The 14,410-nt window shown below is 47.0% G+C and overlaps 1 protein-coding gene across 3 annotated transcripts in view; it reads right to left on the bottom strand.

Annotated features, from left to right (window-relative positions):
- The window catches only part of abhd18 (abhydrolase domain containing 18), a 116,739-nt gene extending 102,720 nt beyond the window's left edge, over positions 1-14,019 (bottom strand). The window contains exons 1-2 of one of the 3 annotated variants that reach the window (XM_038792418.1): positions 13,594-13,774; positions 13,445-13,487 (exon numbers count right to left, since the gene is read on the bottom strand). The gene's annotated coding sequence lies outside the window, so the exon portion shown is untranslated. Of the gene's footprint in view, positions 1-13,444; positions 13,488-13,593; positions 13,775-13,926 lie in introns of those variants that run through there. The other 2 variants (XM_038792419.1, XM_038792417.1) reach the window with 2 other exon arrangements.
- Positions 14,020-14,410: the final 391 nt, after the last annotated feature.

The following is a 14,410-nucleotide window of genomic DNA, read 5'->3' as shown; positions in this document are numbered from 1 at the left end:
AATTTGTAAAAACATGGCAATGCTTCATTTGTTAGTACTTTTTTTAAAAAAAATTTAGAGTACCCAATTCATTTTTCCAATTAAGAAGAAATTTAGCCTGCCCTATTGGACCCCTCCCTCCATCAACAGCCCGACTCCCTCCCTCCCTCCCCACTACCCTCCTATCCCCACCCCGTCCCTTCCCTTCTGTTGGTACAGAGGAGGGGGTATTGGGTCTATCCAGCGCAAAGTTTAGTGCTTGTACCATTTGTTTTTTGTAGAAATGTGATGTGAACTGTTTTAATAATCACAGTATCCACCCCCCCCCTCCCCCGCTGTACATTGGTACGGAGGGGAGGGTACCCTGTTTCTCCAACACAAAATTAGTGTTTGTACTGTTTGGCCTTGTATATATTTTTTACTGTTTTAATAAAAAGATATGGCCAATCCACCTACCCTGCACATCTTTTGGGTTGTGGGGGCGAAACCCACGCAAAGAACAGTGACCCAGAACTGGGATCGAAACTGGGACCTCAGTGCTGTGAGGCTGCAGTGCTACCCACTGCACCACCGTGCTGCCCCCCATTTGTTACTATGTTGACCTTCAACAAATGCAATGATCTACAACCACCACTATAGAAACCTTTTTTTTGCTGTGTGCCCTTACAAGGTATTGAATAGATTTTTAAAATTACATCTCTTTCCCTGTATTCCAGTTATATTTTTCCAACCATTCTACACCCCAGAGAGAAAACCACCATAATCAACCACTCCAACAGGCCCAAGTATTTACATTCTAGCATGACTTCTTACATGATTGATAGCTGGCTGACCAGCATATCACCCACCCCAGGTAACACCATCCGTTTGAAGAACTATTAGCAAGCCCCTAGTGTGGCAAACATTAACACCCCACTCCATCACACTCTTTCCCCATTTCTGTGCTTCCTTCTTTAATTTTTTCTCCTTCTCTCACTAGATTCTGAGGCTCCCATTTCCTCCCCTCACCTTGCCCCCCCCCCCACCCCCTTTCTTGACCCTGCCTTCCCCCTTAAGTTTGGTTCAATTAACTGTCCATTTACAAATAAAACTCAAGAGATCTCTCAACTCAGACGAGAATGGTGTAACTCTTTCACACAATCCTCCTTACCTGCCTCTAATCCACTAATCACTCTTCTTGGAGCCATGAAAATAACGGTATGAAGCAATGTTTGGTCTAAAATGTGTTTCCAGACCATTATGCTCCTCACGCGGCTGCATTAGACATTCATTAACGTTTTATTGCATAAAAAGGTGCATTTTCAGCAGCGCGAGAAAACCAAAACGAAACGGGTCATAAAGTTCCACAAATAAGAACAGGAGCAAGTCAAATAAAATCCTCTTTGAAAATTCTTTTGACCACCTGACTGGCTTCCCTGATAAATTAAGCACCATTAAAAAAAAAGTACCAGGAAATAAAACTGAGCATAACCAGGGCCGATACATGAAACTTGAGTATATGTCTGCATGTATGTAGAAAATCATTATTAGTTCCAGCTCCCATGTCTGCTGACTGACACCTTTTAGAGCATCCAATGGATAATTACTTACAAATACAGAAAATACTGAGGGTCAAATAAATTGCTTCTTTTAAATAAAAAACATAAACTTGATAAGGTAGTCTGGAAAGGGAAATATATTCAAGGGGTTGATTATTTGCAACATATGTTTACTCAAAGATATCTATTTATTATTCCAATGAGATTCAATTATTTTACCATCTTTCAGAGCAATATTTGGATGTTGCTGAAAAGAGACATGTCATCGAAGCTGCTCGTCTGGCACTCATTTAGGATAAAAGCAAGAATGCCAAATTTCAAATGATCACAACAATTTGTACTATAAGAGAAAGGGGGTACTGATTTTTTTTAAAATTCATTTACAGGATGTGGGCGTCGCTATGTAGCCCAGCATTTATTGCCCATCCCTCGTTGCCCTTCAGAAGGTGGTGGTGAGTTGCCTTCCTGAACCGCTGCAGTCCCCAAGGTATAGTCATACCCACTGTGCTGTTAGGGAGTTCCAGGATGTGTGCCCTGCAACAATGAAGGAACGGCGATATATTTTCAAGTCAGGGTGGTGAGTGACTTGGATGGAAACCTCCAGGTGGTGGGGTTCCCAGGTATCTGCTGCTCTCATCCTTCTAGATGGTAGTGGTCATGGATTTAGAAGGTGCTATCTAAGGAACCTTGGTGAGTTACTGAAGTGCATCTTGTAGATGGTACACACGGCTGCCCTCTTCGTGGTGGAGGGTTTGAATGTTTGTGGAAGGGGGAAGCAATCAAGCGGCTGCTTTGTCCTGGAGAGTGTTGAGTTTGTGTTGTTGGAGCTGCACTCATCCAGGCACGTGGAGAGGATTCCTAGCCATTGACCTGCTTTGGCAGCTACAGTATTAATATGGCTAGTCCACTAGTCCAGTTCAGTTTCTGGCCAATGGTAACCCCCCCAGGATGTTGATTTGGGAGGGGGGGGGGGGGGGGGGGGGAAGAGAAATTCAGCAATGGCAATGCCATTGAATGTCAAGGGGCAGTAGTTAGATCCTCCCTTGTAGTAGATGGTCATTGCCTGGCACTTGTGTGGCATGAATGTAACTTGCCTCTTGTCAGCCCAAGCCTGGATATTGTCCAGATCTTGCTGCATTTGGACATGGACTGCTTCATTATCAGAGGTCACGAATGGTGCTGAACATCGTGCAGTCATCTGCAAATATCTCCATTTCTAACCTTACGATGGAAGGGAGGTCATTAATGAAGCAGCTGAAGATTGTTAGGCCCAGGACACTACCCTGAGGAACTCCTGCAGTGATGTCCTGGAGCTCAAATTATTGACTTCCAACCACCACAACCATCTTCCTTTGTGGCAGGTATGACTCCAACCAGCGTAGAGCTATCCCCCTGATTCATTGACTCCAGTTTTACTAGGGCTCCTTGATGCCACACTCGGTCAAATGGTGCCTTAATGTCAAGGGCATCTCTCACCTCACCTCTGGCATTGAGCTCTTTTGTCTATGTTTGAACCAAGGCTGTAAACGACGTCAGGAGCTGAGTGACCCTGGCGGTACTCAAACTGAGCATGCGTGAGCAGGTTATTGCTGAGTAAGTTCCACTTGATAGCACTGTTCATAGAATTTACAGAGCAGAGGATGCAGTCGGCCCATCGAGTCTGCACGGACCTTTGGAAAGAGCACCCGAATTAAGCCCACACCTCCACCCTATCCCCATAACCTCACCTAACCTTTTTGGACACTAAAGGGGCAATTCAGCATGACCAATCCACCTAACCTGCACATTTTTGGATTGTGGGATCACCCGGAGAAACCCACGCAAACAAGGGTAGAAGGGTAGAAAGTGCAAACTCCACAGTCAGTCACCCGAGGTCGGAATTGTGAGGTCGGACCCTGGAGCTGTGAGGCAGCAGTGCTGACCACTGCGCCACCATACTGATGATTCCTTCCATCACTTTGCTGATGATGGAGAGTAGACTGATAGGGTGATGGGTGGGTAATTGGCTGGGTTGGATTTGTCCTTTTGTGTATACAGGACACACCTGGGCAATTTTCCACATTGCCGGGTAGATGCCAATGTTGCAGCTGCATTGGAACAGCTTGGCTAGGGGCAAGGCCACTTCGGGAGCACAAGTCTTTAGTACTATTGCCAGAATATTATCAGGACCCATAGCCTTTGCAGTATCCAGTGTTTCCAGCTGTTTCTTGATATCACGTGGGGTGAATCGTATTAGCAGAAGACTGACATCTGTATTGCTGGGGACTTCCAGAGTACACCGAGATAGATCATCCACTCGGCACTTCTGACTGAAGATCGTTGAGAATTTGTCAGCCTCGACTTTTACGTATATGTGATGGGCTCCTCTATCATTAAGGATGGTGATATTTGTGGAGCCTCCTCCCCCTGCGAGTTTTTAATTGTCCACCACCATTCACAGCTAAATGTGGAAGGATTAGAGCTTAGATCTGATGCATTTGTTGTACAATTTCTTAGCTCTGATTGGTTGGCAAGTCATCTCTTATTGGCCACGGCAGTGAAATGAAGAAAGTAAAGGGGGGCTATAGACTCTCTAAGCTCCCCGGTAATTAAAAAAAGATGAAAGGGGAATGGAGAGGTTCCTCGACGGGCTTTCTTTCCCGAAGGTGCAGGAGGAGCAGGTGGAGAGGTTGGGTGCGCCGATTGAGCTGGAGGAGCTAGTTAAGGGGATCGGGCAGATGCAGTCAGGGAAGGCACCGGGGCCGGATGGGCTCCCGGTGGAATTTTATAAAAAGTTTGTGGACCTAGTGGGCCCCTTGCTGGTGCGGACACTTAATGAAGCATGGGAAGGGGGGACTTTGCCCCCGATGATGTCGCGGGTGTTGATCTCGTTAATCTTAAAAGAGGGACAAGGACCCCCAGCAGTGTGGTTCATACAGGCCCATATCTCTCCTCAACGTAGATGCCAAGGTGCTGGCAAAAATCCTGGCCACCAGGATAGAGGACTGTGTGCCAGGGGTTGTACACGAGGACCAGACAGGTTTTGTGAAGGGAAGGCAGCTGAACACGAATGTGCGGAGATTGTTGAATGTCATCATGATGCCGGCGATTGAGGGGGAGGCAGAGATAGTGGTGGCGCTGGATGCGGAGAAGGCCTTCGATAGAGTGGAGTGGGGGTACTTATGGGAGGTGTTGGGGAGGTTTGGATTTGGTGAAGGGTTTATTAGATGGGTGAGGCTGCTATACGAGGCCCCGATGGCGTGCATGGCCACGAATGGGAGGAGGTCGGAGTACTTCCGGCTTTACCGAGGGACCAGGCAGGGTTGCCCCCTGTCCCCCTTGTTGTTTGCATTGGCAATCGAGCCGCTGGCGATGGCGTTGAGGGATTCAGAGAGGTGGAGAGGTTTGGTGTGAGGTGGGGAGGAACATAGGGTGCAGTTGTATGCCGATGACCTGTTACTGTATGTGGCGGACCCGGTGGCAGGGATGCCGGGGGTGATGGAGCTGCTAGCCGAGTTTGGGACTTTTTCAGGTTATAAACTAAATTTAGGCAAGAGTGAGGTGTTTGTGGTGCACCCTGGAGACCAGGAGGAAGGTATTGGTAGGCTCCCGCTTAGGCAGGCAGGGGAGAGTTTTAGGTGCCTGGGGGTGCAGGTCGCCAGGGACTGGGGGACTCTTCACAAACAATTTCACCAGACTTGCAGATCAGATGGAGGAGGAGTTCAAGAGGTGGGACATGCTGCCATTGTCGTTGGCGGGGAGGGTGCAGTCCATCAAAATGACGGTGCTTCCGAGGTTCTTGTTCCTCTTTCAGTGCTTGCCCATCGTCATCCCCAGGGCCTTCTTTAGGAGAGTGACTAGCAGTATCTTGAGCTTTGTGTGGGCACATGGGACTCCGAGAGTGAAGTGGGTTTTCCTGGAGTGAGGGAGGGATAGAGGCGGGCTGGCGCTGCCCAACCTTTTGGGGTACTATTGGTCGGCCAATGTGTCAATGGTGCGTAAATGGGTGATGGAGGGGGGAGGGGCGGCGTGGAAAAGAATGGAGATGGCGTCATGTAGAGGTACGAGCCTGGGTGCCATGGTAACGGCGCTGTTGCCGCTCTCCCCCAAGAGGTTTACCACGAGCCCGGTGGTGGCGGCGACCCCAAGAATCTGGGGACAGTGGAGACGGCATAGGGGGGAAACAAGGGGGCTCGATGGAGGCTCCATTGGGTGGCAATCATCGGTTCATCCCGGGGAACAAGGATGGGGGATTTAGGGGGTGGCAAAGGGTGGGCATCAGTAAATTGAGGGACCTGTTTATTGGCGGGAGGTTTGCGGGCCTGGGGGAACTGGAAGATAAATTTGGGCTTCCCCAAGGGAACATGTTCAGATACTTGCAGGTAAAGGCGTTTGCTAGGCGACAGGTAGAGGGATTCCCTTTGCTGCCCTCGCGGGGGACAATGGACAGAGTGCTTTCGGGGGGGTGGGTCGGAGATGGGAAGGTGTCTGACATCTATAAGGTAATGCAGGAGGTGGAGGAGTCGTCAGTGGAGGAGCTGAAGGCTAAATGGGAGGGGGAATTTGGGGAGCAGATAGAGGATGGGACTTGGGCGGATGCCTTGGAGAGAGTCAACTCTTCCTCTTCATGTGCGAGGCTTAGTCTCATCCGATTTAAGGTGCTGCACCGGGCCCACATGTCCGGGACTAGGATGAGTAGGTTCTTTGGGGGCGAGGACAGGTGCACCAGATGTTTGGGGAGTCCAGCGAATCATGCCCATATGTTCTGGGCATGCCCAGCACTGGAAGAATTCTGGAAGGGGGTGGCGGGGATGGTGTCGAGGGTGGTTGGATCCAGGGTCAAACCAGGGTGGGGACTCGCGATTTTCAGAGTTGCGGTGGAGCCGGGAGTGCAGGAGGCGAAAAAGGCCGGTGTCCTGGCCTTTGCGTCCCTAGTAGCCCGGCGGAGGATCTTGCTGCAGTGGAAGGATGCGAGGCCCCCAAGTGTGGAGACCTGGGTCAATGACATGGCGGGATTTATAAAGGGGGGGTGTTCTTTAGTTTCTATTTTTCTCGATACGGTTATGTAACTTAACATTGTGTTAATTTAAGTTGTTGTTAATATGTTGGGTTGTTCATTGAGGAGGGGCGAAGGTTCATGATTGTTGTCATTACTGTTATTGTTGGTACTTTAGTATGGTTTGATGTTGTTGTATAAATTCAAAATTTTTCAATAAAAATTATTTTTTTTTAAAAAAAGATGCAAGGCTTGAAAATATTCCTTTTGCTTTCAGAGAATGGGTTCCTGCACATGAATGTATATCACTTGTAGCAAGCGCAACTGAGCAACATAACAAGCTCAACTAATTATCTTAAATTGTTTATTAATGTAGCAGTTAGCACACTCAGGATTATTCCGCGACCACTGCCCAATTGTAAAATTATATCTAACCAGTGGACGTTTTGTTTTCAGTTTTGAAAGTGCAGATTGGTTGAGTACGGTCTGTACTCTGCTTAATGGAACTACTGAAGAAGCATGCTGCTTGACTAGTGATGTGGCTACAGGAGTCATTTTTCCACTGAACCGCAACTCTGAATTGCATTTCAGTCCAAAAAAATGTTCTGCCTAACATTTAATTTAGCAATGTCATGTATAAATTTCAGTGGCAGTGAAATGCCAGGTACGTAGACCGTACATCCCAACAATTGGCTCATCGAATCAAACAGTATATTTGTAATAGGCAGAGTACAGATGTTACTCTACCAGTCCATGCTTACAAAACCCAAGACAAAACGGTAACTGTTGGATGTGATTCATCGATTGGGTAGCACATGTGAAGTTACACTCACAACCAAATTAAAATAATCAAACAAACTCGTACAGCTCATTTATACTTGCTAGAAGCACATGCACAGACCCATTCTTTGCAAAAAGGAATATGTTCAAGCTTTGTGCCTTTTTTGAATTACCCGGGATGTTGGGAGTCTGGAATTTCCCTTCGCCTTCTCCATGGAAATGCCTTTGCCAATCAGAGTCCGCTTGCTAACCAGTCAGTACCCTCTTCTTTTGTAGTATAAATTGTTCTATTGTTTGAAATTAGGCATTCTTGTGTTTGTCCTGAGTGCGAGATGAAAAGCTTCAGCAACCTGTCGCTTTTCATCAACATTCAAATTCTGTACCGCCAAGCGACGGTACTTAGATTTGATTTTTATTTCAGTTTGCAGGCCCAGGTTTAGATGTCATCCATGTCTTTGTAAACTCTAGATGAAAATGAAATGAAATGAAAATCGCTTTATTGTCACGAGTAGGCTTCAATGAAGTTACTGTGAAAAGCCCCTAGTCGCCACATTCCGGCGCCTGTCCGGGGAGGCTGGTACGGGAATCGAACCGTGCTGCTGGCCTGCTTTAAAAGCCAGCGATTTAGCTGAGTGAGCTAAACCAGCCCCAGTTTAGTCATTTGACTATTCAAATGACCTCCTGGCCATCCTCCCACCTTTCATTCTACATACACTTGAACAACTTCTGCAGCCCATATCCTATCAAACACCAAGTCTTGTTGACCCCTTACCCCTGTGCTTGCTGTCCTACATTTGCATTCTGGTCCTGAAATACCTAAATTTTAAAATTATATCCTTGTATTCAAATCCCTCTAGGGCCTCAACATCTGCCTGTTGCTGTAACCTCCTCTACTTCTGCAGTGCTCAAAGTTCTCTGCACTCCTTCAATCCTAGCTTCTTGCATCCCCGATTATAAATCACTCCACCAACTATTCCACCATTGGGAGCAATGTCTTCAACTGCCTAGCCACCTAAAATTCCCCCATCTAAATCTCACCACCTTGGTCTCCTCCTTCAAGAGGCTTAATCCTGTCTCTGACTAAACTTTAGATCATATCTCCAAACACGTTTTATGGATCAGATTACACTCCTGTTAAAATGCTCAAGCCTTTTCTGGAGGTATTTGTCCTCCTGTTATCTTACCAAACTTGACCAGCAACTAACAATAATATTTATCCGCTAGCTAGGACAATGTATTTAATGGAGGAAAATACTTATCCAGTCACAAGATCATAGAATTTACAGTGCAGAAGGAGGCCATTCTGCCCATCTAGTCTGCACCAGCTCTTGGAAAGAGCACCTTATCCAACCCCACACCTCCACCCTATCCCCATAACTCAGTAACCCCATCCAACACTTCGGGCAATTTTGGACACTAAGGGCAATTTAGCATGTCCAATCCAGCTAACCCGCACATCTTTGGACTGTGGGAGGAAACCGGAGCACCCGGAGGAAACCCACACACGCACAGAAAGAACGTGCAGACTCCGCACAGACAGTGACCCAAGCCGGGAATCAAACATGGGACCCTGGAGCTCTGAAGCAATTGTGCTAACCACTATGCTACCCGTGCTGCCCAAACAGATCCTAACAGAGTTGAAGAGAAATGTGTGGTAAGGACTTGGGACAATGATATTGAAGGGGGCTTAATTACATTCCAACGGTCCTTATTTAGAGTACTTTTCCAGCTATCTACAACATTTTCCTACTTCATCTGTCTCCCAGGCAGCCCACAGGCTCCCTCACATCGACAACCTTAAACATTCACTCCCCCCACAACTAATGTACCATTAGTATGATATAGTATATATAGCAAGATGCACTACAGCAACTCATCAAAGCTTCATCTTCCAAAACAGTGACCTATATCTCTAAAGGTAGCAGATGCATGGAAACATGAGTACCTGCAAGTTTCCCTCCATGTCACACACCATTCTGACATGGAAATATATCACTGTTTCTTCATTGTCGCTGGGTGAAAACCTTGGAACTCTACTTAACAGCACTTTGGAAGTACTTACACTGCTCAAACTATAGTGGTTCAAAGGTCAACTTACCACCACCTTCTCAAGAACAAATCAGGGATAGGCAGTTAATTCCAGCCTCGTCAGCAACATTAACATTTCACGCACAAGTTTTTGAAAAAAGAGACACTAATCACTTTCCTTCAGTAGAATCAGGAACAGATAACATGTTGAAGTGGAGGGAGAGAACAGAGGAGATTTACAACAATTATTCCAGGGATAAACAACTGTCATTATGAGAATAGATTGGAGGGGATAGCTTTGGCTCTGTTTTCCTAGGGAAAAAGGCCGAAAGGAGGCTTGATGTGGAGGTGCCAGCATTGGACTGGGGTGGTCAAAGTAAGAAGTCTTGCCTATATAGAGACAATGTCAATGATGCAAGACGATACTTGGAATGAGAGTCTTTTTAGGTGATTAAGTCTTTACAGGTCCAGATGGAGCGACTGGAGAGAGGGATAATCACAGGTTAAAGAGGTGTGACTTGTGGTAGCACAAGTCGGGCAGCACAAGTGAATAGCACTGTGGCTTCACGGTGCCAGGGTCCCAGGTTCGATTCCCCACTGGGTCACTGTCTGTGCGGAGTCTGCACGTTCTCCCCATGTCTGCGTGGGTTTCCTCCGGTTGTTCCAGTTTCCTCCCACAGTCCAAAGACGTGCAGGTTAGGTGGATTGGCCATGCTAAATTGCCCTTAGTGTCGAAAAGGTGAGGAGTTATTGGGTTACGGGAATAGGGTGGCAGTGAGGGCTTAATGTGGGTCGGATCCCACATGTGGGGCTGGTTTAGCTCACCAGGCTAAATTGCTGGCTTTTAAAGCAGACCAAGCAGGCCAGCAGCACGGTTCGATTCCCGTACCAGCCTCCCTGGACAGGCGCCGGAATGTGGCGACTAGGGGCTTTTCACAGTAACTTCATTGAAGCCTACTCGTGACAATAAGCTATTTTCATTTACATCAGACTCGATGGGCCGAATGGTCTCCTTCTGCACTGTATGTTCTATGTCAAGCCAGGACAGTTGGTAGAATTTTGTAAGCCCAGGCCAGATGGTGGTTGTGTGTGTGTGTGGTTTGGGGGGGGGGGGGGGGGGGGTGAATGTAATGAGACATGAATCCAAGGTCCCGGTTGAGACCGTTCTCGTTCTGATGAAGGATTTATTTACCCGAAACATTTTCTCTCCACAGATGCATGTCCAATAGTGTTATTTTCTTTAAATTAACTTGGCTTCTTGCACATTCTTCCCATGCTTGCGTGGGTTTCGCTCCCACAACCCAAAAGATGTGCAGGCTTGGTGGATTAGCCTTGCTAAATTGCCCCTTAATTGGAAAAAAAAAATTGGGTTCTCTAAATTTATAAAAAATTAAATGTTAACTTTCCCCCCCCACATACATTATCTTACTTACTATGTGATTCCAGCAATTTTCAGTCATTTCAGATTTCTAGCAGTATTTTATTTCACCAACTTACTCAGTGTTTGCCACTCCCTCACGCACAGCCACTCAGTACCTGACTTCTGCAAATTGCTGTCTGTATATCTACATCCAACAACTCACTTCACATATTTTAAGGCCTCCAGAAATCTTTCCATTCAATAACTAATTTAATCTATCTATTCCTTCTTCAACTCTCCACATCGTGATAATCTCTGTCCTCCACAGTAAGGCACTCGTATCAATCTATAAGCAAATAGTTGGGAAACAATATCCACCAACATAAATCCACACATTAGAAGCTCAAAGACAGAGGAGGCCTCTGAAAAAGGTTCAAGATGCTTAGATTGGTTTGAATTTAAATCATGCATCATGTTTGGGGGTAATTGGGCTAGAGGTTGGAAGGTGGTAGATCTCCACCTAACACCATCCTGCCCAATTAAATGCCTGCCTCTCCATTCCATTCCCCCCCCCCCCCCCCCCCCCCCCCCCAAACAAAGTCCTGGGGAGAACATAAAATACCATACAAATATTCCAACTGGAGTTGAAATAGCATTTTTATCTAGACTTAATGCAAGTTTCTGCATTTTGTTCTTGATGCCTAAAGCTCAGGATTCCATCTGCTTCATCATCCTGCCCTGCCACCTCAAAGTCCCGTGTGTATACACACATATATAGGTACCACTAGTCTCACTACACCCTTTAAAATTGCACCATTTAGCTTGTATATTCTCATTCTTTCCACCATATGAAAGAAAAAAACTTGCAATAATATAACACCTTTCACAACTTCAGGACATTTCATTGCTTCACAAAAAGTGTAGTCACTTTTGTAACGAGGGGGAACTTAGTTGCCAATTTGTGCACAGAAAGTTCCCACAAACAGCAATGAAATAATTGATTGGATTTTAGCCATCTTGTACATATAACATTGGCCAAAATATCAGAACACAACCCCCCCACCACCCCACTGCGCTGCTCTTCTTCGAAAGGTATCATACAATCCTTTACTTGCAAGTGAGAAGACAGACAGGGTCTGGCTTTAACATCTTATCTGAAAGACAACTACTCCAGTAGTGTAGTACTCCTTCAGTTACTGCACTGATGCAACATTTTAGCTTTTATGCTGAAGTCACCAGAAATGGTGCTGGAACCTACAACCTCCTTAGGAAACAAAGATGTGGTGATGCCAGCATTGGACTGGGGCTGGTTTAGCACAGTGGGCTAAACAGCTGGCTTGCAATGCAGAATGCCAGTAGCACAGATTTAATTACTGTACCTGCCTCACCAAACAGGTCCTGGAATATGGCGACTAAGGGCTTTTCACAGTAACTTCATTGAAGCCTCCTCGTGACAATAAGCGATTATTATTATTTAAGAAGTCTTACAACACTAGGTTAAAGTCCAACAGGTTCGTTTGGAGCTCCTTCATCAGGTAAGTGAAGAGGTGTTTCCACAAATTCATATATAGACAACGTCAATGATGCAAGATGATACTCTGAATGGGAGTCTTTGCAGGTAATTAAGTCTTCACAAGTCCAGACAGTGCGACTGGAGAGAGGGATAATCACAGGCTAGAGGTGTGAATTGTCTCAAGCCAGGACAGATGGTAGGATTTTGCAAGCCCAGGACAGAGGTTGGGGGGTGAATGTAATGAGACATGAATCCAAGATCTCAGTTGACAAACACCAGGCAGGAACCAGGGCAGCATGGTGGTTAGCATAAATGCTTCACAGCTCCAGGGTCCCAGGTTCGATTCCCGGCTGGGTCACTGTCTGTGTGGAGTCTGCACGTCCTCCCCCTGTGTGCGTGGGTTTCCTCCGGGTGCTCCGGTTTCCTCCCACAGTCCAAAGATGTGCAGGTTAGGTGGATTGGCCATGCTAAATTGCCCGTAGTGTCCTAATAAAAGTAAGGTTAAGGTTGTTGGGTTACGGGTATAGGGTGGATACGTGGGTTTGAGTAGGGTGGATCATGGCTCGGCACAACATTGAGGGCCGAAGGGCCTGTTCTGTGCTGTACTGTTCTATGTTCTATGAACGTTTCCTTCCAGTCGGGGAACACTTCAACAGTCAAGGGCATTCAGGATCTTCGGGTAAGCATTCTCCAAGGCGGCCTTCAGGACACGCGACAACCTGCGCCGAGCAGGAACTGATAGCCAAGTTCCGCACGCAAGTACGGCCTCAACCAGGACCTTGGATTCTGATGAAAGCTATTGACTCCAAACAAACCTGTTGGACTCTAACCTGGTGTTGTAAGACTGCGATCCTAGAAAATTTAAATCTAAATAAAACACATGAAAATTTTGCTGAGACCATTAAAAAATGTTACATGGAAACATTCAATATTTGAGATTATCTGCTGAATACAAGTGTTGATAATTGAAACAGGCTTAACATTAATTCCCTTTGTTCAAGTTTTGTAAATCCTGTGCATGTTTGGGGACGTTTTGAGAGAACTCGTGCATTAAGTTACACGAGTTATGCATTTTGTAAACTTATGCATTCGCTGGTTTACATGAAGCTCATTCTGGTTTCTCTCACCCCCACCACCCCCCAAATGCCCACGGTTTTTAAACTCAGGTGCTCGACAGCGCCTTTACCAACTGAAAACTGACGATTACGTCAATTGAAAGAAAAATACCCTTTAACCACTGTAAACATCGCCAGACCAAGGCAACCGCTAACCTTGGGACTCGAACCCCCGTTAAATCGATTGGTGACATATTCGCTAAGAAAAAATAAATAAGTTAGCAAAACGTGTTTTTAAAAAAAAACATGCAGCGTCCTCCGACTGGAGGTAAAAGTTGTCCCCCTTTCGCCGGTATTTTGTTTACCATCCACCCCAGACTGGGCTGAGCTGAGCCGAGCCGCACCATCCAGTTGCAGGGCTGCGATTCAGACGGGCCTCTCTCAGCAGCCACCTCGAGCAAAAGGCGGGGAGTGAGGCTGACTCTAGCGGGACTGGGGCGCCTCACTCACACACACCACCACCTCTCCCACTCGGCCTTGTGAACAAAGCCCCGTCACCCCTCCCCCCCAGCATCCGGCCAATCGGCGCTCGGGCCGACCGGCCGGCGCGCGCAGCACCGCGAGCGCTGAGCGGGCCCCGAGGATGGCCTGGCTGCCGGCGGAGGTCAGGGGGCAGGCATCGCACCTGCTGCACTCACCTGTCCCAGGGGGCATCACAGTGCCCACACCGTGTCAGTGCTCTCTCACGACCTATCTAGCAGGCCGAGTGTAAGGGTTTTGCCAGAATGCGGGTTGTGGCGTCCCCAATGGCGGGAGGAGCGCCCCAAGGCTGCTGACCTGCATTTAAATTGAGAATGGCGGCCTGCCACCAGCTTTTAAACGAGAACGAAATGAGGCTATGTGCAAAACCAACCACGAGTAGACGGTGCAAAACTTGACCTCTTCTTTGGAAATAAGGAAGGGCAGGTGACAGAAGTGTTAGCCATGGAGAATGATAGGCCTGGCCCAAAAGTTAAAATTGGGCCAAAGCCAGTTTTGATGGTACGAAGTCAACACTCACCTGAGGAAGGAGATGCACTCCAAAAGCCAGTGATTCCAAACAAACCTATTGGGTTTAATCTGGTGTTGTGAGACTTCTTACTGTGCCCACCCCAGTCAAACGCCGGCATCTCCACATCATAA

Source organism: Scyliorhinus canicula, chromosome 3 (genome assembly GCF_902713615.1).
Source record: "Scyliorhinus canicula chromosome 3, sScyCan1.1, whole genome shotgun sequence".
Classification (NCBI taxonomy): domain Eukaryota; kingdom Metazoa; phylum Chordata; class Chondrichthyes; order Carcharhiniformes; family Scyliorhinidae; genus Scyliorhinus; species Scyliorhinus canicula.
This window is presented reverse-complemented; position numbering and strand designations above follow the sequence as displayed.